The sequence below is a fragment of the Vicugna pacos genome, chromosome 25 (genome assembly GCF_048564905.1).
Source record: "Vicugna pacos chromosome 25, VicPac4, whole genome shotgun sequence".
Taxonomy (NCBI): domain Eukaryota; kingdom Metazoa; phylum Chordata; class Mammalia; order Artiodactyla; family Camelidae; genus Vicugna; species Vicugna pacos.
Genome location: NC_133011.1, coordinates 19962415 through 19985597, shown reverse-complemented (window position 1 = coordinate 19985597; position 23183 = coordinate 19962415). Strand labels below are relative to the sequence as shown.

The 23183-nt window shown below is 34.6% G+C and overlaps 1 long non-coding RNA gene across 3 annotated transcripts in view; it reads right to left on the bottom strand.

Annotated features, from left to right (window-relative positions):
* The window catches only part of LOC140689280 (uncharacterized), a 668228-nt gene that overhangs the window by 360853 nt on the left and 284192 nt on the right, over window positions 1–23183 (bottom strand). For 2 of the 3 annotated variants that reach the window (XR_012064172.1, XR_012064174.1), the window contains exon 5: window positions 20096–20138. This is a non-coding gene — a long non-coding RNA (uncharacterized lncRNA). Of the gene's footprint in view, window positions 1–12101; window positions 12172–20095; window positions 20139–23183 lie in introns of those variants that run through there. The other variant, XR_012064173.1, reaches the window with a different exon arrangement.

The following is a 23183-nucleotide window of genomic DNA, read 5'->3' as shown; positions in this document are numbered from 1 at the left end:
TTCTCTTTAGGAGCCCTCCTCAAGGTCATACAGAATGTCCTACTTATTAAAACCAATAGCAGATGAACACTCTCCTTGATTAAAAAAAATTAGATAGCCAGATGGCTAGCTAGATAACTAGATAGACAGATAGATAGCTGAATGGATAGACAGAAAGACATGTAGGAAGACAGAAAGACAAAAAGGAAGGAAGGAAGGGAGGGAGAGAGAAAAAAAGAGAGAGAGAAAGAGAGAAAGAGAAAGAGAAAAGAGAGAAAGAGAGAGAGAAAGAAAGAAAAAGGAAAGAAAAAGAAAGAAAGAGAAAGAAAGAAAGAAAAGAAAAGAAAAGAAAAGAAAAGAAAGACAGAAAGAAAAAGAAAGAAAGAAAGGAAGGAAGGAAGAAAGGAAAGGAAAGGAAAGGAAAGGAAAGGAAAGGAAAGGAAAGGAAAGGAAAGGAAAGAAAGGAAGAAAGAAGATAGATCAATAGGTAGACAGACAGACAGACAGATATATATAAAACCCCAAGTATGTCCACAGATGTTCCATTTGGGAGATCAGAAGCAGAGTAAATTTCAAGGATAAAGGCACAGAAGAAACAGAGAAGCAGGATAAAACACTGCCATTGTGCTATCCACAGCACAAGTTTCAGAAGGAAACAGTCACTAAAATCAAGTGGTATAAATTCAATTTATGTCTCCATTTAATTCTTGTGGTTTTTAGAGTTATCTTTAAGACTTCTTACTTTAAATGGTTCCCAGACTGTGGGCTGAAGATCCTTAACAAGGCAAGACACAGAAATAATAGAAGCAATTCTTATATTTCAGAACATTGTTTATAGATTATACAAATAATGTGTCTTCTACACATAAATTATATATATTTACATATTTAAACGCATATATACATAGATGCACCCACATACAGGCTGTAGTAATTGAGAAATTGTTGAAAATATAATAATTTCCTCAGTCCAAAAGCGAAATCTGATGGGCTCCCCATCCAAAGATTAAAATGTCACAATAAGACACCAAGAACAGAGACAGGCCAAAGGGAGAGTGACTCTTACAAAGACTGTAGCCCAGAGACAACCCAATTCAATCCCTGTGTAACTCAAAATCAGCTCTTCAGCCTATCTTCCTAGGGAAGAAAGGAAAGCCCTCTTTGTCAGAAGAAAACTTTCTGAAGGCTCTGCCTGCTTCTGTAAAAAATAACCAGACGTGCAACTATTAAGTGAAAGATGACTCGTAAGAAATAGAAACAGATGAAGTGATAATCCAGATAGTGATCAGAGTATAAAGAACATATTAAGGTGCTCAATATAAGAAATGACAGACAAATGGATGAGAGACAAGTTCAACAGAAAAATTTAATCTATAAAAATGGAATCAAATGCATATTTTAGAACTGTTACATACAATATCTCAAAGAAAGAAAGAAAACTTGTTCAATGAATTGAACAGCAGACTAAACACGGAAGATCAAATTTGTGTACTTTATGATATGCACTTTATTGTAAACAAAGTATGTAAAATGTAAACATTAAATATATAGGTATACATGAGCATTAAAATCATCATCATCATCATCATCATCATCATCATTTCCTCAGTCTAGAATACTCTTCTCAACAGTCCAATAATCTCCTTTGTCTTCACAGCTAATCTCAATTCATATTTCAAGTCTCAGTTTAACTGTGATTTCCCATTGGTCCAACAGCTCTCATTTCCCATTTTTCTTCTTTGTAATACTCTCATTTTTGTAATTACTTAATAGGTACATTCATTTAATACATATTTATGTCCATGCTCTGTATGTTGACACTGGCATACTCGGGGATAAAGTAGTGATCCAGTGTCCCCATGCTTATGGAGGTCAGTACCTAGTAGAAAAACTCTCATTAAACTTTCTGTAAAAACCAGTAAGAGGTCCAGAGTCTTATGAAGGCTCATAAACTAAAAACCTTCCTAGTTTGGAAAGAAGGCTAATCTATGATAGAGAATAATTTTATGATATAAAAGTTCTCCAATAATTCAAATGCTTATAAGCAAGAAGGGAAATATATCTAAGTGATTGACATTCAGTTGCATAATTTATGACCAAGACATGACCTTAACTTACAATTTTAAGGTTTTTGTAGCATTCCCTTCCCATATCCCTTCATACGCTATCTACGTTTTTAATAAATTTGCTTCTGTACAGTAAATGAGCTAAATGAACATGGGAAATGGTCTCCCTCAATCTCGTCCTTATTTATAAATTTAGTTTTTACGTTTTGCTCTATGAGTCATTATGTTTCACTGACTTCGTATTACAGCTTGGAATGGCCCTCAGATCAAATTATCTGAAGATTAATAAAAAGAAGAAGAAAAAAGGAAACCAATGCAGTGCACTCATTCGAATCAATGCAGTGGCCAATTCAGAACTAAGGTTTGCAGGGTTCAAGGCTGCTTTGTGATGTTCAGATGCAGATGTCCTCAGCATGAGATCTGCGCTTGCTATGACTTTCACCAAAAAACTAATGACTTGAAAAGATGAGGATGGTTATACTTTAGAGAGATTTCGGAGGCCTTTGCCAACTAGCGAAGCAGAACCACTTAAAAATACAGTACCAGAAAGCCTTTTAGGAGAGCTGTCAGATTTTAACAGCACAGAGCTACATAATTATTGCGCTCTCTAATGTATGCCAGAAAAGAAGAGTTGGGAATTAAGTAGTTTCTCTGGTTGTGAGCACCTCTGCCAAGTCTAGGCTGTGCCCTCCCCGCCCCTTCGTGAAACACATCTATACATTTGATCTATCATATGATCATATGAATGCTTTTTGTACTGTAGTGTTATAAACAGAAGTATTTCTCCCAGTTTATCTGTTAGTACTCTTGTTTCCATCCAGATCTGTGTAATGGCTGTTTCCCAAGCATGCCACATGCACACCTGCTTCGTTTATTCTGGCATGCTGTTCTATCCTTTGGAACAATTTTACATTTATTTTCCGAATATTTTTTTTCCAGTAGCACCCAGTCTGTCTGGCCCAGCTCAGCCTCCTCTATTAAGCACTTACAGTACTTTTTTCCTACATTTCTTCTATCACTGTCATTGCCACTGAGCAGCTGCCCAAAACAAACAAACAAAAATTATACCAAGTACACAGAGCATTAAATTATGCCAAGTATTTGGGAGGAGGTTCTAAAATAGCATATAATTGTGTGTGTGTGTGTGTGTGTGTGTGTGTGTGTGTGTGTTTCAGATTATGTCAACATATAAAAAATATCAACAGGGTACAAAAAAGGAAAAAGTGCTATGATCATTCAAAGAGACTTACTTCAGTCTGACGCATATAACATAATAGAAAAGTGTGGCTTATGTAAGTAATTATTTTATCTTTTATTTTACTAATTAAATTAGCTCCCTGATGGAAGGGAAAAAAATACTATCTACTTTCTACCCATAATTTCTAGGCAAAGTTTTCTACAGATTCAACCAAAACTTATTAAATGTCTATTATGAGCAAAGCAGTGTTCTAGGCAATTTCATAGACATTATTTTTTCCATTATTTTATTTTTTTATCTTTACACAATTAGTAAGTAGTCGATTACAACAACAATCACGTGTTTTTATCCTGCTTTGCAGATTCCAATGCAGATTCTTAGTTCAACGTTAAAAGTTTCATATGCTATTTGGATTGATAATATTTATTTTATAAGGAGCTAAGCAATATTAAATACATTATTCTCAGTATGATCCATGTTCAAAATTATTACTACATTAAATTGATTTATTTTCAAATATTTAGAATACTGCTTACCTTTCTGGGACCATGAGTCACAGAACTGAATAGTAATAAAATTTTGAGGTAAAAGTAAATTCACAAGACGTGTTTGAAAGACTTTCAAGAAGGGAAATTTGTGGAAAGTAATCAACATGACAAGAAATCTATAACAGACTTGAAGCATTCCTTACCTACACACTGTAATATTTGTTTTCAGTTTGAATAAAGAAGATAAAGTCAACTTTTAGGTTGATAAATTCCTGGTCCTAACCTGTCTGTAAGACATTTGGTCCACTCCAAAAGTTCCTTAATGTTTGGCCACATTTGGTCCACACCGAAAATGTCCTTGATACTTGGTTCTGTCCAAAACTACGCAGCATGGACCAAATAGCCTCATGGATATTGTGGACAGGACAAAACTAAAGGACTTTTTGTAGCCCCAATGTCTATGGACATTTTAGAAAGGATCAAATGTCCTGCAAGGCAGTTTTTTTAAAAATAGCATAGGAAATTTTAAAGTATCTTGCATAGATACTTTCACATTATGCTAGCATTTTGTGATTAACTGTGCATTACTGGTTATTTTGCAAACTCATATTAAATCTGACTAAAATATTGTGCTCTTAGTATTTTCATATACAGCTCCCAATACCTTCATTTTCTACCGACTTTGTGCTGAGAATGATAAACTGCTTTTCTAGTCATACAAGCAGTTCATTATGTCTTTTGTAACGTGTACTAGTAGTCATTACTGCTACGCTATCCCAATATGTGTTGAACCTATATACATGAAGTAACATCCTTTAAAATTAATTCTTGTCAAAAATTATTCACAGAAAAAGATGCACTTATTTTCTGAGCCTGTATGTCATCAATGAGTTCAGAATAATACGCAAGAAAAAAATGGAGTTGAACTTAGATTTTAAAATTGCTAATTAACCCATACAAAATCCCTAATGACACTAAATTTCTCAATTTCTGTTAGAGTGGTTCTGCTTTGTTTCAAACTTTAATCATTTAATTTTAGATGATTAAACTTTCCCAAGTTTCTTTGAAATTAGAGAGTATAACTTGTTAAAACTTTTATCATACTATAATGACTACATATTAGTTTGAATGATTACAATATGATGAATTTTATAACTCTTAAGTTATACCCATAAACTGTTATACTTAGTTCCAAACAAGAAAATTCTTGAAGCATGTTAGGTTTAAGTTTTAACTTTTCTGAAATATTTCAGTTCTCTAGAGATTAGATGCCATAAAAGGTCTTCTTGAGGGAGAATACATTTTATCTGACGTTATAGGTAATAAGAAAAATGTTTTGTCTTTTTCTGAGTGATCCAACGACTAAAGACAAAACTGTTTAGTATGTCTTTTTTTCTGTTTGGGAGCAGTGTTCTTATTCATTTATTTATTTCAGAAAAGCAGTAGTAGTGAACATTTAACATCCAATGCTACTACATTTCAGAGCCCCTATCATCTGGTATTTTATTTTATTTTTGCCAAAGTGATTGAGATTAGGTAGGTCTGAAGACCCTAGTCCCTCAACCAGCTATCATTCTCCTATTAATCAACAGAGATAATTATATCATTGATTGTTGATATTTTTGCCAGGCTAACTCTCTGACCAAGAATTCTTACATCTTCAAAAATAATAACTGACACACTGACCAGGGATTCTGACCTGCCAAGGATGAGATAATCAATATCTGTAACACAACTGTAAACCACCAGTAAACTGCCAGATATCTGTTGGGAAGCCCTGGATTAAGATACTGAATATCAGCGTTCATGACTTTTAATATAAACCAACTTGTGTTTATCTGTTGATTGTATCGGAAATGTTTTATTTTGCTTTTTTTCTTTTTAATTCTGTATACACAAGCACTATTTAATGGAGCTTATGTGTTTGTGTTTCAACAAAAGCAGATCATGGAGACAGAGTTAAAGTGCAAATTCAGAAGTAATTTCAGAAACTTCTTATGGAGAATGGGAAGCCAAAACAATTATGGATACCAACAAAAGATGATTTCAACCAAGTTTCCACTCTGAGCAACTGGGACCTTATCTCAATGGGGAGTGATAGAGAATGGTATAAAATGCACACCATAGAAGAAACTTAAAAGATTTATTACTAAATGAAAGAAGCCAGTCTGAAAGGCTACAAACTGTATGATTCCAACCAATGACATTCTGAAAAAGGCACAGCTACAGAAACAATAAAAAGATCTTGGTTTCCTGGGGCTTGGGGAGAGGGAGGGAGGAAGGGATAAACAGATGGAGCACACGGGATTTTTAGGGCAATGGAATTATTCTATATGATACTGTAGTAGTGGCTACATGTCATTATGCATTTGTCAAAACCCATAGAATGTACAACATCAAGAGTGAACCCTAATGTAAACTATGGACTTTGGTTGATAATAATGTGCCCATGTTAGTTCATCGATTGTACCAAATATGACAGACTGATAAGGGATGTTGAGGGGAGCATACATGTGTGGGTGGGAAGGGCTATGTGTGAACTGTCTGTATTTTTGGCTCAATTCTGCTGTGAATCTGAAACTCTCTAAAAGAATAAAGTCTATTAAAACACACACACACACACACACACACACCCCATAGAGGCAAGGGAGCTAAAATATGTCTAAGCCACCTCCTCTATCACTGGGTGAGCTCTGGACTGCTTATCTGCAGTCCTGTTTTGTAGGGTCAGAGTTGTCCCTAGCAGAGACAGAAAAGCCTCTGGCAAGGAGAGGTGCACACAGCAGTGAGAAATCCAGCAACATGTAATAAACAGAATGTTAAACCTTTAAGGGATATGAGCAAAGCACTGCCAGGATTGCTACTGTTTGTTTTTGTCAGACATAATCTAAAATTCCATTGTTTACCAGTTTAATAATAACTCACCCAATTTTAAGCTCCTAAGTCAGGAGTCAGTAAACTACTGTGCACTGATTCAAGTTTGAAAAATTAATTTAAAACTATAAACATTTAAAAACTAAGGTTTACAAATTGAATATTCTATTATGTTAACACTTTAAAAATCACTTATCTGATTGTCTTTGGCTTTCATATATAATCTATATAAATTTTTCTAGTCCATCTGTCCTTATCAGGTTAAAAAATGTTTCAGTAGGGGCACTTTTCTTTTGTATGGTAGGAAAATCTGTCAGAAAACCAGCTGCTGGTCTTCTAGGAAAGGTGGGTTATCCATTTTCCATATTCCCACTAGAATGAGCAAAGAGATGGAAACAAGGAAACATAGCTAAGCATTTAAAACTAACAGAGATTGCCATCCATATGCTGGAAAATTTAAGCAATTTAATTTTTATCAACTACAAGGAGAACCAGATGGAGGAATATGTTAAAGATCAAGTTGTAACCATCTCTTCAGGGACAGCAATATTCTGTCTCATTTACAGAAGTAAAGATATAAAAGATTCCCACACATTCCCCTGACTTAGATAGTGAAAGACCGGAGCCTAGGAAAAGTGGGGAGAGCAATCTAAGTTTTATTGCTGAAGATTCAGTATTAAAATTACCTATGATGAGAAATTCCAGTGACTGTACCAAATAGAAAAGTACAAGTGAGATTTTTCTGAGATGTAGAATGTTCATTCCTGTTGTAAAAGAGAGCCACATCTGATGAAGAGATCGGTCATAACCCAGTCATAAGGTTCAAAGAAAAAGGATTACACAGGCCTTGCCTGGATTCAATTTTTGCATGTGGATATCCAATTATTTCAGTACCATTTGTCAAAGAGACAATCTTTGTTTCATTGCATCGCCTTTGCTCCTTTGTCAAAGATGAGTTGACTTATTTATGGGGGTTATTTCTGGGCTCACTATTCTGTTCACTTAACCTATTTGTCTAGTCTATTCTTTTGCACCTACCACACTGTCTTGATAACTGTAGCTTTATAGCATCTCTTGAAGTCGGGAAGTATCAGTTCTCTTTGTTCCTCTCCTCTCATATCATGTTGGCTATTCTGGGTCTTTTGCCTATCCATACAAATTTAGAATCAGTTTTTCCATATCCATTAGATAACTTTCTGGAATTTTGATTGAGAATGTATTGAACTTACAGATCAAGTTGGGAAGAAATTATATCTGGGCAATTTTTAGTCTTTCTACCCCTAAATATGGATATCTCTCCATTTATTTAGTTTTCTTTGATTTTGTCCATCAGAATTTTATAATTTTCCTCATATAGACAATGTATATATCTTGTTAGATTCATATATAAGAATTTCTTTTTTGTGGGTGCTAATGTAAATGGTTTTTTGTGGGTGCTAATGTAATTTTTAATTTCCAATTCTACCTGTTCATTGCTGGCATACAGGAAAGCAATTGACTGCTTTTGTATATTAGCGTTGCATCTTGAAATCATGATATAATCACCTATTAGTTCCAGGGGCTTATTTTCTTGATTCTTTTGGATTTTTTAAGTAGAGATGGACATGTCATCTGTAGACAGAGAGAGTTTCATGTTTCTCTTCTCTGTCTGTATACTTTTTCTTTCTTTACTGAATTAGTAAGGACTTCCATTATGATGATGTAAAAAGAAAGGTGAGGGAGACAGCCTTGCCTTGTACTTGTTCTTATTAAGAAAGATTTGTGTTTCTCACCATTAACTATGCTATTAGCTATAGGCTTTTTTTTTTTTGTAGATAGCCTTTATCAAATTGAGGAAGTTTCCCAATTTTTCTACTTTACTGAGAGTTTTTTATCATGAAACTGTGTTCGATTTTGTCAGAAGTTATTTCTGCATCTACTGATATTATTCTGTGATTTTTCTTTTTTAGTCTGTCAATGTGATAGATTACATTAATTGATTTTCAAATATTGAACCAGCTTTGCATATCTGAGATAAGCCCCACTTGGAATTGGTGTATAATTCTTCTATACTTTTTGAATTCAACTGTCTATTACTTTGTTGAGGATTTTTTCATCTATTTTCATAAGAGATACTGGTCTGTAGTTTTCTGCTCCTATAATGTCTTTGTCTGGTTTTAGTAATAGGATAATACTGGCCTCATAGAATGAGTTAAGAACTATGCCCTCTACTTCTACCCTCAAAAGAGATTGTAGAGAATTTGTCCAATTTATTCCTTAAATGATCAATACATTTTTTTTGTTATTGCCTTTCAAAAATATTTAGAAGTATTTTTATTATTTCCTCATTTAAATCTTTGGTAATGTTCAAATCATGAGTAATTTGAAAAACTAAATTTAATAATAGCCTTTAACACAATATTAAATTAGAATCTTCAGATACTATTTTAATTTTCACAACATGCCATAAAACTGCTACTTACTATGGTCTTCTGTGTTACATATGGCAGTCACAGCAACAAAATGGAACTTAAAAGCTTAGAAAATGAGATTTTTTTTTTACTCTACCCAGAGCCTTGTCTAATATGAAGTATCTTTTAAAAGATATATACCTATCAATGGGCTAAGTCATCATTAAACACAGTATTTTTATGTAGATCAGCAAATACTGCCTCTGTCTTTAAACATCAACACTTCCATACAAACAAATGCACTTTTTTTTTTCAGAAGGACTCAAGCGTAAGTCACCAAGGCCGTTTGGTTAGTGTAGGTCTGCAGCATGATGGTTACTCCCATCTAGGTCTTCATTCTACCTCTGTGATTTACAACCTCTACTTTGTAACACAAAATATCTGGAGATAGATCATTTAGGGATTATTTCTCATTTTAAAACTATTCTTGCTGGGACGGACCGTATCAGCCAAATAGCCGGACACCCTCCAGGAATTTCCCGATTTAAGGTAGGAATGTAGAATTTTCCTTTGTATTTTGGAATGCTTTTATGTTTTTATTTTAGAAGATACTTGAAGTAAAAATAATCTAAATTTGCAAGACAAAAATAAACAAGTGTTAATGAAAGAGATAAAGACATTAAGTAATTAACACTTTTCTATGTATTTGGCACATCTTTTAGTTTCAACCAGCTTTATTTTGAGTTTAATTGGGAAATCTATGTTGGATAGTCTAACCTCCTTGTTTAGTATCATTTAAAACCATCTAGTAAGATAAGAATATATAACATATAGGGTTATTATTTCAATTTTTGGAATAAAATGAGAAATATTATATGAAGCATGCCATCTAGCTTCCTTAAATTTTATCCATTTTCATCATAGCATATTCTTTTCACATATTACTTTGCATCTGGAAAGTTATTTTGTGTCAGTTTCATTTCCTAAGATTTATCTGCTAGTAAGCACATTTAGAATTAATTCAAACTTTAGTTTTATTTCAATTAAAGAACAGTATGTTAGAGTGCAATGAGAAACACAATGGTTAAGATAAGTTAGATAGCTTTAATGAAATCATTATCTTTCTTAGTGACCTTGAGGGTGTCCTAAATTACTCTTCTTGATCTTGCATGTCAGTAGGTATAAGAGCAATAATTGTGCCTGATAGTCTATTTCTAACGTAGCTTCAATGACAATACCCCATAAGGCTTGAAGATATTTTTATTACTCTAAGTGAAATCAATAAACAAATTAATACCTTTTCTTTGTATCTTCACTCACTTTCAAAAGTAGATTGCATTTGCTGAATAAAGATTTCCCTGTGCAATGTGTGGGCTAATAAAACACCATTTGAAAAGTGCTGAGCACAGTATCTAATATATATTAGATTCTTTGTAGACATCTTTTCCTGATCAGTTATTTCTTCCTTTTCTTCCTCCAATAATAAGCAAAGAGATTTTAATGGAGTTTGTTTATAACTTGTCTCTGAGAAAGAACATCATTACCTACAGAATGAGAAATATAAAATCTATGTAGACTCTGACTACCAAGTGTTAGATGTTCATATACTCTCTGTGGAACCTGTTAGTGAGCGTTGCTGGAGCTGACATAAGGTTTAGAAATAAAGAAGACATATAGTAGATTTTTCCATAATAGGTTCTGTTTTTCTTCTTTATATAATCACTTATAGCTCTTTCTTAAAAAGTGATAACGTTATTTATCTGTGAATGGTTGTATAATTGAGAGTCCTGGCAGGAAACAGAAGTCACAGTCAAAAGTGGTGATTGAGAAAAATGTACTAAGGTATAGTTTGCAAATATGTAGGTAGGGTCAATGGAAACTACTAACCGGAGATCACTGAGTACCCCAGAGCTAGTCCTACCTGGGAGGCATTAACACTACTATGTCAGAATTTGCAAGAGGACATTGGTCACTAGAAGCTAAAAAAGAGCTATCCAGAGAAGGCAAACCAGTAAGAGCTGTCATCCTTTAGAGGGAAGACAACCATGCTAGATGGGCACAATAAGGAAGGACCTCAGCAGAAACAAAGTTAACTTTACTCCCTTCTAAACACTTTTCTTTTCATGGCGCTAAACCAAACTAGAAGTTGGAGGTCAACAGAACCAATTGATACAGTTCTTCCCAGTCAGGCTTCTGAGGAAAGTATGAGGTGATAAAGCAATAGATATGCAGGTGCAAACAGAGAACATTCAGCACAATGCACTTTTGGTAGTGATGGATTTGATTTTTATTATAAAATCTTTCCTTTCTTAGAAGAAGTTAGAGCATTATGAAGAAAAAACAACTGGAGGGATGTTAAATAAAAAAACTACAGAGTGGGAGAAAAATTGTAAAACATATCAGACAAGGGGCTAACATCCAAAGTATATAAAGAATTCATACAACTTACTCATTAAAAACTAATCTAATTTTAAAATGGGGAGAGGAATGAAATAGACATTCATTCAAATATATTCAAAGGACCAATGGGTACATGAAAAGATAAGTTTAACTTCACTAATTATCAGGGAACTACAAACCAAAACCATACTGAGGCATCAACTCTCACTTATCAAAATTGCTATCATCAAGACAAGAGATAACAAGTGTTGGTGAGGATGTGAAGAAAAGAAAACCCTTACACACCATTGGTGGGAATGTAAATTGGCCCAACAACTATGGAAAATAAGATGAAGTTTCCTTAATAAATTAAAAGAGAACTACTATATGATCCAGCAATTCTACTTCTGGATATGTATCTTTTGAAAAAGAAAACATGTATCAAAGAGATATATGAACTCCCCTGTTTATTACAGCATTATTCACAAAAGCCATGATATGGAAACAACCTAAGGTCCTGGGTGAGTGGACAAAGAAGACATGATATATTTACACAATTCAGTCATGAGAAAGAAGGAAATCATGCCATTTGCGACAACATGGATGGACCTCGAGGACACTATTCTAAGTGAGATAAGTCAGAGAAAGACAAATATTGTATGATATCACTTATGTGTGGGATCTAAGAAAGCCAAATTTGTAAAACAGAAAATAAAATGGTGTTTACCTGGGCCTGGGACAGGGAAGATAGGAGAGATGTTGTTTAAAGGTACAAACTTGTGACTGGTAGACAAATTCTGGAAATTTAATACACAGTATAGTGAATATACACAATATTTTACCATAATCATCAAACTTACTATGAGACTAGACATTAACTATTCCCACCGCAAAATACAAAATAAAACTCTGCTGGAAGCCATGCTTCTTCAGAGCATGTTTTTCCTTGGTGAAGAGTGTACTCTTAGTCTATAGTTCACAGTCTGGCTCAAATATAACTCTATTCTATTCCTATTATAGATTGTTTATGGCTTATTTGTATTGATATATGATCTATATGAACACAGTTCAATATGTATATATATAATATATACACAATACTGCAATGATGATTTTTCAAAACCAAACAAAATGAAGTTTATGCCTAGATCAAGGAGAAAAACAATGATATCCATAACGGCTACTGTTGTTGAGTTTAAATAGATCACTCAAAATAGTATAGAAAGTAACATGCTAAGGAACCATGAAAATTGGAAATTACATACTTTACCATAGTTATGATCAAATGATTTATGAACAAAATAGAAATATGCTTAACTGTAATATGGAAATTTTTTAAGTATTCAAAGAGAAAAGTGTACACTGAGTTACGTATCTAAAGCTGAAGAAGGGATCTGAGATCAAAAGGATCTGTTACAGTGTGAATGGAAACACCAAACCAATAGAAATTTGGGGTATTGCCATTGATATTTAGGCAGACACTTGAATTCTATAATTTAAAATGCATTTTGTGAAGTGGTTTAAGTGGTTAGGAAGGTCTTCTTCTGGCAAATAATATTTGAACAGAGATGTAAATTAAATAATAATTCCATACCTAAATTTGGGAGAAGAACATTCCAGAAAGATGAAGCATTAAGCACAAAGATGCTGAGGCAGAATATGAGTTATTTGCTTTTTATAAATAAGTCAAAATTGTCTAACTAAGATGAAATGACTATTAAGAGAATAACCTTAAACTGAAATTATTTTCTCTATGAGAGTTTTTATGTCAGTTGTATTTTTCAGAGTGGTATCTAATGTTAATGTTGTTCTTTAGTCCTAATAATTTGATCCCTCATTCCTACAATAATTTTCCCTTTCTGACGTAGCTTCCCTTCTTTGACCTTGACCGTGCCTCTATCATAGCCTTTATTGAACACATCTGTATCACAGCCCTTATCCACCCACTTTCATAATCACTGGTAAAAATTCTGGTGGTGTAAACAATTAAAATTTTAAAATAATTTGAATAATTAATTGCTTCTCAGAATTATGTCTCACTTTGACAGTATACAAAATGGAAATGCTTACTGATCTATAATATTATCTTCAGAAAGACCAATGAAAACTGTAGCTTGCATTTAATATCTACCTCTATTATTTCACCAGGAGTGGATTTCACAAGAGAGACAGGGAACAAGGTAATTGATTCAATTAACATAAGAAAAATCTGTACCTAATCAAGCAGTCTTTTCCCACGTGGACAGATGCTCCTTAGTGAGACATGTGGCAGGTGGTTCCATAGGAGTGGTTGGAAAAAGAAAGTTCCCTTGACAGTAACTTTAACTAGAAGCTGCTTTGGTTATTAAAAAATCTTTTCCTTCCTCCAGGTTTCTTAATTTTTCCTTTGTTGTTTTGTTGTCCAATTTCATATCCCAAAATTATCCTTTGTTCACAGAGATTATTTCTGTTGGTTGCTCTGTCCACTAAACCATTTAATTTTTATGCCTAATGACAAAGAAACACTTGACATAAGAAATAAAAAGAAAATAATGTTTGTTATATTCTATCCCTCAGCATGGAATTTGGTTTTCCCACACATCAAATAATATTAGAGAAAGATTGTTTTTTAAATCCTCCTCAGTATTCTGCTTTGCATTCTTTCTTTTTCCATATAGTCAGCTTGTAAACCCTTTTAATTCCCAAACGACATATCTAAAAGAAACCATAAAGTTGGTTGTTTTCCTTTCACTGAGGAAAAAAAACTATAAGGGAAAGACAAGTCATTTTTCAAATACCAGAGAGGCTGTGGAGAAAGGGGAACCCTCCTACACTGTTGGTGGGAATGCATTTTGGTGCGGCCACTGTGGAAAACAGTATGGAGATTCCTCAAAAGACTAGGAATAGACTTACCATATGACCCAGGAAACCCGCTCCTGGGCATATATGCAGAAGGAACCCTACTTCAAAAAGACACCTGCACCACAATGTTCATAGCAGCACTATTTATGATAGCCAAGACATGGAAGCAGCCTAAATGTCCATCAACAGGTGACTGGATAAAGAAGATGTGGTATATTTATACAATGGAATACTATGCAGCCATAAAATGACAACATAATGCCATTTGCAGCAACATGGATATTCCTAGAGAAAGTTATTCTAAGTGAAGTAAGCCAGAAAGAGAAAGAAAATACCATATGAGATTGCTCATATGTGGAATCTAAAAAAAAAAAAAAAAAGAACATAAATACAAAACAGAAACAGACTCATAGACATAGAATACAAACTTGTGGTTGCCAGGGGGGAGGTGGGAAGGGATAGACTAGGAGTTCAAAATTTGTAGATACTGGCAGGCACATGTAGAATAGATAAACAAGATTATACTGTATAGCACAGGAAATGTATACAAGATCTTATGGTAGCTCACAGCGAAAAAAATGTGACAATGAATATATGTATGTTCATGTATAACTGAAAAATTGTGCTCTACACTGGAATTTGACACAACATTGTAAAATGACTATAACTCAATCAAAAAATGTTAAAATAAATAAATTAATTAATTAAATGGAAAAAAAAAAGACAAGTCATTTTTTCATCATTTCACCACACCTTGTCATCACACCTAAAGTACCAACAAAGTGTTTCACAAATGTAAGACACTTTATATTATTTTTAAGATTTTTACACAAGCTATTTCTTGGGGTCACTTTTCTGTGTGTTCATGTTATCTATTAACTTATTCATCCAGCAAATACATATTCAGTGCCTGCCATATGTCCAATACAGGTCTAAATGCTGGGGTTATGATTAATAAGATACAGTCCATGTCATTAGTAAGGGTGGGGAGGGCATGAGGAAAATATCAGTGGGGAGTTAAAACCGCTGCAGTAATAACAATGATAAAGACAAGCAAATATTATTATGAGAAATCAAAGTTAAAGCAGAATAAATTTTTGAGAAAATTACCCCTGAACTATATATATGTGGTGTATATAGTATATCTATACAATAATATATAGTATATAAAAGTATATACATATATGTAGACAATAGAATATTATTCAGCTATTAAAAAAAAAAACCAAAGAAATCCTGCCATTTGTGATAACACTTACTGTTCATCTTAATACTGTGAATGCTGGTTTTACTGCAAGCACAAGAGCATTTAAGTCACGTGCAGAAACACTGAAATTAAACAACAGATACTTTATAGCTTGTCCATGTGTATATACTTCATTCTTCCAGAACAGCGGAAGCACTGCAGAAAACTCACTCAACTGTTTATTTCACTTCCTGATATTCTCCCCTTTTGCTAATACTCTACCTCCACTTCACTGATGAGTAAGGAGAGACAAAGAAAAGGAGCTATTGGTTGCCCTATTTTTCTTTTATTTCTGTCATCATTGTCATGTAGGTAGTTGGCTGACACAGGAAATAAAATGAGTAAGGAATCTATAATAGAGTTGTAGAGTTGCTTGTTTTCTAGAAGACAGTTGTCATACTTCTACATCCAAACCAAGTTCTAGTTTAAGAAAAAAGTTGGCTTTTCAAGACTGTCAGAACCCCACTTACTAAGTCACAGCTGTTTCACTCCTACTTTATATTTGCTTTGAGTCTTGCTGAATCCCCATGTCTTACGATTCCACTGGTATTCTGCATTCATGGAGTATTATGACTCCTGCATGTGAGTGTGGTTGCAAAAAACTGGACATGCATATATCACTTACATCTTTTCTGCCCAGGTGCAAGTTCCATTTTCCCATCAGACTTCACTTACAAAGCACAAGTTGAACCACAAAATTGGTAAAAGTATCAAGATGGCAACAATAGAACATAAAACCAAGTATGAGGCCCTTCTGGACGTGGGGTCCTGGGTGATGGCATAGATTGCACCCCCATGAAACAAACTTCTCAGGCTTTATCCTCTTTAGCTCCTCACCTCATACACTGTTCCAATGGCTTGGCTTCCTGGCCATTTCCTGAATATGACAAGCCTGTCTTTGCCTGAGGGCTGAGCGCTTGCTCTTCCTCCAGACATCAGCGTGGCTTCCTCTCTTTCTCCTTCAGTCTTCACTGTAGCTTCACCTTTTAGCCAGGTCCTTCCTGGCTGTTCCTAAATTGCATTTTGCTCACCCCCAGAACCTCTCATCCCTTGCTTCTCTCTATTTTTCTCTTATAAAGGGCCCTTATTTACATCTAGGATACTATGCATTGTATCTATTTATCTTATTACACATCTCTCCCCCTGGGATGTAAGCTTTATGTGGTGAGGGAGTTTTGTTTGTGTTGATAGTTGCTCTTCTCTCCAGAGTCTGTAATTATTAGTGGCAAATACAAGATGTGCAATAAATATTTAATACATGAAGTCATGTCTTGTATTGGGGCCAAATGCTAAAGTGGAATTAAATCAAATAAACAAGAGAAACAACAGCCAGAAACAAAATAGGAGTGGGGCTCAAACGTTCAGAAACAGCAGAAATTTTAAGCCAGAGATTGAGGTAGCTAGGATGAACATCGGCCCTTAAGTAGGACTGTCCTTAAATTCCAGCAAGTGGGGCCCTCACCTTGGACTCCGTGCCTCAGAGGGTCCCAGTATGCTTTGCCACATCTTCATCAAAAATTTCTAAAGTTCTGCAGTTTTTGGAGTCCTAGCTCTCCACTTCAGGAGTGTGGACCCAGTTTTGGGGAACAGTCTAATCAGGAGAGATTTCCTGCCGGCCAGTGCAGTATCTCTTCCATGAGACTGCGTAAGAGTGGCCACCAGAATGTTGCTTATGTGATATTTTGGGTATCTCTCATTCATTAGACAGAAAAATTCAGGGCGGGGACTACTAATGGTCCAATGGTCGCTGACCCTTGGGTCTGAGCTCCCCACCTGTCAGTATTCTGACTGTAGTGGCAGCTCTAGTGTACAGTCCTCCAAAGTGGAAAGAGGGGTGGTAGGCATTCTTTAGCCCGATCTCCCACAGCCGTATTCATGGTTACCTCACCCTTTTATATACTCCACACCATATCTCAGACCATGGTCCAGGGGTGACCTCATCTGTCTCCTACAAGAGCTCTGCAATGTCAGTGGACTATTTCAATCAATGCTCTCTCTTTTCTAGAAATGATGTCGTTATTCTGTGTTCTTCCAGGTTGGTCTCACGTCATACCAGGTGAGATATGGACAGAATACAACTACTTTTCTTTTCTTCCCATTGGTTTGTTGCCAAACATTTCTCCTGGTGGCGGTCTATGGAGGGCTAGTATACCATCAACATTAAAAGAGATTAAATTCTAGAAACAACATTATAGCCTAAAGATGACCAGAAAACCATTAATATTCACATTTTCTTGCATTTATGAGCATCTTCAATCAAGCACAGTAACAACCTTTGAGAGACTGAGTCGGTAGAAATCAGCTTCACAGGCAGCATGCTGATTGATGCAGCATTATAAGGAATGATGTCACTGCCATTAAACGAGTGGTATTAGGGAACTGCAGAAACAAAAATATCTACCTTGTTCCAATACAAATAGGTTCTAACGAATCTTGACATTGTGAGTAGTAAGATCATCATTTTCATTTACAGTAGAATCAAGTTAACAAGAAAGGGCACATTTAACAATAAAAATATGTTTCCTGGAGTCGTATGAATAGGAAATGGTGCCTGAATGCTGTGAAGACCCTTCATGTGCACTAATTTGACAATAAACAACCATGTAAGTTTCTCGTCTCTACTCAATTATTCTAAGCCTTCATCAATAAATCACTATACTTTAGATAGGCCCATGAATTTTGCAATCTATTTTAAATCAAATTGCTTATATGAACAGGGGTCACACAGAAAAGTATCTGTGTGGAGATGCACACACAGTGGAGGGTGATCCTACCTTTGGGAACGTGCCGCCTTTACGAGAAGGTAATGGACTCCCCATGCAAAGTGGATGCAAGACACTATTTTTCAAGGCACAGGGTGCCCAAGTGATATCTAGGATAGACAATCTCAAGTTCTTAGTGAGAAGGTAAGGCAGAAATTAAATCCAGGAATTCATGCACTCCCTGGGTAACCTCAATCAAATAATTCAGATTCTCCTAACTTATAAAAATGGTTAATTGGATCAGATTTATAGTAAGACTGTCTGTCTAAGATTTAATTTAATTTCTTTGACTCTTCCTTGAAGAAACTTTTTGCCTCCATTTCTGCAAGCATATCTTGGGAAAGTGTGTCCACTCTGTTTCCTTAGGACAACACAGAAACCAATTAACTAGTATTTTGGACACATGAGATTTCTTTAGCCACAGAGAGAATTAGAAAACAATCATTTTTTTATTATTATATACAAAGGTTTTCTCTTTTTTTTTTTTTTTTTCCAGAATGGGGCTACTTCAAGTTGTAACTAAAAGAGAAGTTAATTCAGCTTGGCTTTAAATATCTACAAGAGAGTGCAAAGTCAATACCTAAAAAAGGAACCTATTAAAAACGCATATAAAGGGAAATTGCAGTCAAGCAGCTACACCATCTGGGTCATATGAAGATGAGAAGCAGTGATGAGTGTCTGCACGCTGATGGTGCTGCAGACCTAATCAACTCACTGTCTCTCCGAGCAGCCATGTGTACAGATTAATGAAGAGAGGTGACAGGCTAAAACTTCCTGCTGACTTGCTGTGGGTAAGCTGTTTTGCTCCATCATTGCCTCAGCTTTGCTTACAGGAGAGTAGATTGACTCTAGCATGTGCTCGTCTACTAATCGTTTTGACTAAATGAACCAGATCTCATGATAAAAGGTGCCAACAACATCTGGTAGCTCTAAATCAGAATCTGTGCGGATAAACTCTGCCATGGTGCCTTTTACTCAGTGATGATCACAAATCAGCAGCTGCCACTGACCCAACACAACGTGACCCCGTGTGACTACTTCATCAGGCTAAGATGGATTCCTTATGGCTTTCAATGCTGATTTTTTTGTCCTATGTTCAAAATAGTTTCTACAGTCAATGGAAGTATTTTTATTGTGTTCCTTTCCTGTAGGTTGTTTTGTAGTTTTAACCACCAATCTATCTCAAACTTGTCCTGAGAACTTTATTTTGTGGACAGTCATCTCTTACACATAAGGCACATTAAAATTAAAGCCATTAAAATCATCCTAGAGCACTGGGACATTTTTCAGCTATGAATTTCTGCTTTGATTTGCAAACAAATTGAACTTATTATCCTTTAAGTATAAAGTCAAGTTAATATTTAAAAGGCTCCAGCATATGGGTATTGGGACCCTGCCCCCTTGGTAGAACTTACGTCTTTAAAGCATAACAACAATTAGATATTTACTTAGCTAGAAATCACCATTGCTATCAGATTCAGTTACTTATTGATTCCTGGATATACCAAGGCACTTTTGTGAAAATTTCTAAAAGACACATGAATTAGAAACCTTACACATTTCTCCAGGCTAAATTGTATCAGGGCTAGGGCAGAGCTTTTGGGAAATCAAGCACAGACAAGAATCAGCCCTCCAGTCCTCTGAGCCTTTGCACAGTGCACATGCTGAGAAAGCACAGGCAGAACTTGCCTGGTGCAAGTTTATAAGATTTCTGAGGACTGGGGCAAGAGGAAAATTAGACGCTTGCAGACAGTACCCAAAACATTAAAACATTTTTGTGCATTTACGTATACATGTAGAGAAAGATAGATAGATATAAATATGTAGATATTTAAATCCACAAAGAAAAAAACTTTAAAGATGTTTCCCTACCTTGTCCAGTGGAGCATCCTGCAGATTTTCTGATGGAGTGAGGCTGTAGAATGAGAGAGACAATTGATTTTGATAAGATATTAGTAAGCAAATACCAAAAAAAATTGATTCAAACTAAAACACGTAATAATATTTCAATACTTTTGTTCTTTTATAGTAGCTAACATTGTTTTCCCTTTAGAGGAACTTTCCACGAAATAAAATTTAGTGTACCAAAAATGTCATTTAAAAAATTTGGCATCTACAATTTACTTCAATCACATCCACACTCCATTTGTTTCAGGAGCAGAATTTCACGTGTAACTTTGCAAATCAGTCAGAGTAGTGGGAAGGGGATGTGGTATATTGTTCTATGATTAAGTTTTGAAGAACCTGCTAGTACTGATGGCCAATATTAAAAACAATGAAAAGAAAAAAATGTTTAATTCATAAAGCAAAATGTTTTGGTTGTCCCTCTTTTTGTTCCACATATCTTGAGCTTCAATTTGTTGACTCTTTCTTATTAAGTTTTTCTTCATTTATATCAGGTTGGGGATAAGAAAGAAGAAAGAAAATCAACAGAAGGAATGGTTTCAGTATAACCTTGCCCTGACTACCTTCCAACCCTAAATCCTTACAAATTTAGATGCAACAATACCTATTTTTGGAAATAAATGATCCAGAAGGCCTCTGCTTGCAACAACATTTGGTGTGGTTTTTTTTGTGTACCTTTTGACCACTTTCAATCTTTTATCACAATAAAATAGGTTATTATTAAAATTTTTTCCAAACCAACCTTTAAAATAGATGTACGTTAGTCAAACCTTTTCCTTACACTTTTCTGTATCTAAGACAGGTCATAATTAACATTTCTTCTAACAGGCTCTTGAAATTAGCCAAAATTGCTTAAAGCCCAAGATCATATCTTGTTTCCTTTACTTCATCTTTATAGGTAACCAAGTATTATACTGAAGTTCATATGCATTACTCAAAGATATTTTTTCTTTATAAATTATGTAAATATCCACAAACACTAAGTAGTTTTACCTTAGTGTTTTAAATTTTTCTCATTCTTAATGTGCCAGTTCCATGCAAGACATTGCATCAGTGAAGACATTTATAAAGATATTCAATTATTGCAGTTTAATACTAGAGCATTAATAAATTTATCTATTAACTTATGAATTTACTTAGTTAAATACCATTTCATACCAATTTTGCCCCAGATACTGGTCTGGTTCCTGAGAAAGTTTACAATATTGTGGATGTGAGAATCTCTAAAACCTATGACGTCAAAATTATAAATATAGTAATGTGGTCAGGATGTTATAAAGACAAGCCAAGGTTCTACCTGACCCTTGAATGTATATAGAGACAGTTTTTTTTTTAAGTTCCTAGAGTAAAAGAAATTCTTAGCTGTGCCTTTAAAAAAAAATCTTCTATTCTTTCTTCCTTCTTTTCTTTCTTGTATAAACTAAATTGTTCCTAACTAAATAGCCATTTGTGAAATTGTTATATAATAATGTAGCTTGTTCATAGGTTACTATATTGAAATGAGAATTATCTGAGTATGCCCTATCTTGGAAATTGCAAAGACTCAAAGTAGCTCAAATTTGTAGAAAACTTAAAGATCAGTTGACCATGGGCGCATGAATTTATTTCTGGGCTCTCAACTCCGTTGCATTGGTCTACAAGTTTACATGACTATCATAGTGTTTAATTCCTATGGTTTTATAATATAATTTGAAATCTGAAAGTGAAATGTCTCAAGCATTATTCTTTTTCACGATTGCATTGATTCTTTGGTGTCTTTCATGATTTGACATGAATTTTAGGATTTTTTTTTCTATTTCTATGAAAAATGCCATTAATTTTTGGATAGAACTTTCAGTGAATCTGTAGATTACTTCAGGTAGTATGAACATGTTGTCAATATTAATTTTCCTAATCCACCAACACAGAGTATTTTTCTACTTTTGTGGCAATATGGGTTATGGGCGGACCTGGAGGGCATTATGCTAAGTAGAGAAGAAATAAGCAAGAAATAGAAAGTCAAATATGATAGGATCTCATTTATATGTGCGCTTGAAAATAGTCAAACAGAATCCTTCATAAAAGCAGAGAGTAGAATAGTGGTTACCAGGAGCTGGGGAGAAGGGCACGTGGAGAGGTGATGCTTAAAGGGTGCAAAGTTTCAGTTTTGCAAGCATTCTGGAGCTGTACTGTAAGGTATAGTGCCTATAGCCAACAATACTGTATTGCATACGTAAAATTTACTAAGAGGGTAGATCTTATGTTAAGTGTTCTTACCACAAATTATACTACTACTAATAAAAAGGTGAGAGGAAACCTTAGAAGGTGATCAATATGTTTATGGCCTTGATGGTGGTGGGTGATAGTTTCATGGATAATTTATCTTCAAACTCATCAAGTTATATACATTCAATATATACAGCTTTAAAAGGAAAGGAAAAAAAATGAAGAAATCATTGCTTTCAAATTTACTGATTTTCTTCACTCTTCTGATAACTTTAATCCTGTGTATACATTTTGATTTGAAACTTTGAGCTTCTTTCCCCATAATTATACTGAGTAGTGTCTCTCTTGCTCTCTCTCTTAAATCAAGGCGGTTTATTGTTTCTACCACCTGAAGTACATTTTAAAACAGCAATCTAGGGAGAACATAAGATATATAATGGCACACTTATTACTTGGACTAGTTCATAATGAATATAATTTAGGAAAAACATCTCTAGTCTTGAAAAAAAGTATCATGATTTCAATCAGATCTGCACAATTAAACAAAAACACAGAGCTATGCTCAGGAAGATAAACTATTTCTATCTTTATATGCCAAACTAATTCCCATCCCATGTCCACAGTCATGTGCAACAGTCAACCACAAGAGGTTCACAAGATGTTATTATTTACAACATAAGTCTTATATTTGCAAAAAAATAACTTCAATGTTTGTATCAAACTTGTTAGTATTTTTTCAAATACATCATTTTAGTGCTGAGTTCAAAATATAAAAATGACTTAAAAAAGGAAGAGAAAAATTAAAAAAACTACTTTTCTAAGATAATAATCCCAAGTTATGAATAAATCA